General features: G+C 45.9%; 1 pseudogene; it reads right to left on the bottom strand.

Annotated features, from left to right (window-relative positions):
• Nucleotides 1-1,572: 1,572 nt before the first annotated feature.
• LOC127056685 (histone H2A.J-like) lies at nucleotides 1,573-1,924 on the bottom strand (annotated as a pseudogene).
• Between the last annotated feature and the right edge of the window lie 2,529 nt (nucleotides 1,925-4,453).

Below are 4,453 nucleotides of genomic sequence, written 5' to 3' on the forward strand. Positions count from 1 at the left end.
CAATTATCATTATTCAGGAAAGGCACCCAGATTAATCAGAACTGCCACATCAGTCCTCTTTTAATGCTGGTTCCACATTTACCCGAGGGTTTGTGGCTCCTGCCAGGGGGAAGTTTACTCACTGATTTAAAACATAGATGAGTTTCCCAAGCAACGTGTTTCCAGCTGTAGGTGAGACAGGGTCAAAATATATGAAATGTACAGGTCATCGACATCCAGGAGAGACAGTAAGAGGCAACCATTTCAAACTCGTCTCCATGAATGCCCAGAGAAGGTGAAATTCACTCCTGTGCAGAGGACAGCAAAAGGCTAAGGCATCAGAATAGGGCTTGACTGGGACCGGTACGGTACATAGGACACTTGTGCAGGCTGGCTGCACTGGGGTGAAAGATCTTGCTCCAGGCTTTTTGGGATGCCTCCACAGCCCATGGTTAACTTCCCTCTTTCCATGGTCTTTTAGGTATAAATGCTTCCTTGTTGCAACACCTCTAAAGCTCCGAGCACACCTCGAACAGTTGCAATTTGCCCCAGGGTTGCTTTAGTTACGTGCTGGCACTCTGTGACGACTGTTTCTCAACTTTATGACAGATGGTGCGGGGGGATATCAATACTCACAACAAAGATTTGAGCTTATTACCCTAAAGGTAAGGTCAAAGCTACGTCTACACAACAATGAAATCCTGCAGCTGGCCCAGATCAGCTCACTCAGCCTCACAGGGCTGTAAAATTGTGGTGTAGTTTTTCAGCCGAGTTCTGGGACCCCTCAGTGGGTTTCATCCTGAGCCCGACCATCTACACAGCAATTTTTAGCCCTGCAGCCTAAGCCCCAGGAGCCTGAGTCAGCTGACCAGGACCAGCTATGGCTGTGCTGTGGGTCCTTCTATTCCAGTGTAAACATACCTTTAGTAGCCTGAATGGCTGAGGTCTGGCTTCTTTAACTGCTCTTCTCTTTATGAATACTCCCCCTCCATCCATTCTGATCCCATCCAGCGTGTTATGTTGTTCTCCCCAGTTACAGCCTTGTGTCAGTGAAAGTCAGGGTGCTTTCTAACAGTGCATCTCCACTACAGAATTCACTGCCTCTTGCTGCCGGGAATAACCAGACTGCCTTGATATTATTCAACAGAGCTGTGCCAAGAGTGTTCGAAGTCTCAAATCTTGGCCCTCTTCCTGCCTGCCACAAAACTAAAAAGCAAAACACAATCACCACTAAGTGCTTTTACAAAGGGACCTTCCTAGCATTCTCTGAAGCAATTGCATTAATTAGCTCATCCCAGTCTGTCTACCTGCCTTGCTGCTGCGTTCTCCATATCAGTAACTGCCAGATCACTTAACCTTTCCTGCCCTATGGACATTCTTAGATAGGTCTTGATTCATTTTAGCTTGCTGAAACTCCTCTTGTTAGCAGCCACGGTTATAGGAAGACAGCAAAAAGATATACTGTGCTGTTCCTGTGTTAAGGAAACTCACACTTAAAGACCTGTTGTTACTGTAGCTAAGAAGATCAATGGGCGTCTTCATTTCAAAGTCATTCTTAAAAATATGGTTGCAAAAACTGGTTGGTATCTGTGCTCACTTGCCTGTGGCTTTGTGGCTTTCAGTTTTCTTGGGCAGCAGCACTTGCTGGGTGTTGGGCAGGACCTCACTCTGAGCGATGGTGACTCCCCCCAGCAGCTTGTTCAGCTCCTCGTCATTATGCTGAGGAATAATGCGGGTTTTCTTGTTGTCCCAGGCGGTGTTACCAGCCAGCTCCAGTATCTCAGCAGTCAGATGCTCCATCACCATGGCCAGGTACACCGGGGCGCCGGCTCCCATTCGCTCCGCATAGTTCCACACGCCCGACAGGGAACTGCAGCCCTGCCCGAGAAGAGTGAGACTTCACCTTCGCCTGCACTTTCCCTCCTTGCTGTCCGTGGCCAGACATGACGAGGATCCCCTAGCACCTGAGTAATATCACAGCAGCTGGTGATGAGCTCAGTCTTGTTCTCAAAACTCTGACAGTTTCAATGCTAATTTTTGTGTGCCTCTTTCGGCCCTCACTGCTGAGACTTTCTGTTTCTCTCTCATCAAAAAAGCAAACCTGTCTCCAATTGCATTGTATTTACTCATCCTACTGTCAAATTATGTTAATATTGTGTCCACAATGGAGTTAAACCCCTTGCATCCAAAAACTTTTTCAAGATCTGATGAACTTTTGTCCTTTGCCCAGCATTACTTTCCTGCATCAAGATCATTTCTCTTTGAACAGCCTGGATACTCCTAATGTTTCAACCTGCGAAGCAGCAGCTGCCTTACACACAATGAAGCCAGGAGATCGTAATTCCCGTAAAGCATCTCCACCAAGTAAATGGTGAGCAATTTGAGTGTCAGGATCCAGACTCTGCAATGTGTTTTGCTTCCAAGATTAATTTTTGAGAGTAGTCCACATTTCTGCCAAAACAAGAAATGAAAACTCTGAAACAGTCATTTGCAAGCTACCAGTTTGCAACTTCAGTTCTGGTGTAAGATTGTGTGAAGCCTTGATCTCATCTAAATCAAGAATATCCTCACCCTGATTTTGTAGGGAATGGATTGTCTCAACCCTGGCTGTGACCACCTTCTCACGCTTTAGCATTTCCCTGTACTGCTAATATGCTCTTTCAACACATCCCAATGACTAGTAGAAGTGGAGAACAGAGGATACAGTCTTTGAACAATTCCAGGAAATAGACTAAACTTGGGAACAGCCACTGCAGCAGCTTCTCTAACAAGATTCAGTGAGTGGGTAACCTGTGAGATCATAGAATCATAGAATATCAGTGTTGGAAGGGATCTCAGGAGGGCATCTAGTCCCACCCCCTGCTCTAAGGAGGACCAATCCCCAACTAAATCATCCTATCCAGGGCTTTGTCAAGCCAGGCCTTAAAAACCTCTAAGGATGGAGATTCCACCACCTCCCTAAGTAAACCATTCCAGTGCTTCACAACATAAGACAACATAAGAATGGCCATGCTGGGTCAAACCAATGGTCCATTCAGCCCCGTATCCTGTCTTCCAACAATGGCCAATGCCAGATGCTTCAGAGGGAGTGAACAGAACAGGGCAATGATTCAGTGATCCACCCTCTGGCATCCACTCCCAGCTTCTGGCAAACAGAGGCTAGGGATACTTCAGAGCATGGGTTTGCATCCCTGCCCATCCTGGCTAATAGCCATTGATAGTTACTGAGTTCCCTGCTGAATTTCATATTGAAACCCTTTGTATGCTGCAGCTCCCTTGTCATAGCTTTGTCCTCTGCAGTCAGCCACATCTAAACTCTCTTTTTTCAGCTTCTCTAAAATAACCCCCATAATATCCTACCCTGCTTTGATGTGGATACCAATGAAAATCTATGAAATCTACAAAGCATTCAATGGGGCCCTGAATATACCATTGCAGGCACTAAAAGGGGCCTTGGATGGTCGTGAGGTACGCATTTGTGGCTGATTGCTGAAGTGTCTGGTTGTTACACAGGAGACAGCTGGCTGAAATCCAGCTTATTATATTTGTTTGCTTAGATGAAAAATTAAAAATCAATTCTCCTTTTGTTTTGTTTTGTTTTTTTATCAAGGACAGAGCAGTGAGGAAGAAGCGGAGCATTAAGAAAAGAAGCTTTAACAGCTTTCCAAAGTTGCTGGCATTCCTGTATCTTTTGCAAGTTCAAAAGGCCCCAATATTGGCTTCTTCTCATTTTCCAGCCTGGAGGTCAGTGTGCTTCACTCATGTGAGTAAAGAGAACAGGACTTGCCGTTAGGCTGATAACTAGTTCCAGTTCTCAGATGTGTCTGGGCTAAAGGATTTCATGGCACTTCTTCCTTTACTGGAACATTTTATTTCTGTAGTTCCAACAGACCAGTTTTTAACATTGAGACATATGCGCTGAAGCCACCCTTAGATTTAACAAGTCACGCAGTCAGATTTGGAAAGTTAATAACACAATTTTATGGAGAGAAAAGGCCCTTGAAGAGAAGCACTTGAGATGATCCACAGATTGGATGTTCTGAAAGATTTTGCAAGTTCATAAAGTCTTATAAATATCAAATGGGCTTTTCAAAAAGCACGGCTGTGTTTGGAAGGACACCTTCCCGGAAGCTTGGAAAAGTCAGTGTAAATTCTCCACTAATGCATGCTGCAATGCAGTACCCTCTGTGTGTTCTTTGGCAACACGGGTGCCAGCAGTCCAGTTCCCTGAGGATCAGGAATCACATCATGAAACCATCACCGTGGCTGGCACCTTTGGCCCTCTCAGGACAGTGCCAAGCCCTGGCTAAACGCTATTCAGTGCGTGTCATTTGTGGCATCTGACCAGCTGTACAGGTGTCGGACTGAGTCTCTTTCCCTTTTGCACCTTTTGGCAACATCCCCGTCATCTCCACTTCCCTCCCAACCAGGCTGCCCTGGGACAATGATCTCCCTTCCAGCCTCACCTCAGATC

This window comes from Gopherus flavomarginatus, chromosome 8, assembly GCF_025201925.1.
Source record: "Gopherus flavomarginatus isolate rGopFla2 chromosome 8, rGopFla2.mat.asm, whole genome shotgun sequence".
Classification (NCBI taxonomy): Eukaryota; Metazoa; Chordata; order Testudines; family Testudinidae; genus Gopherus; species Gopherus flavomarginatus.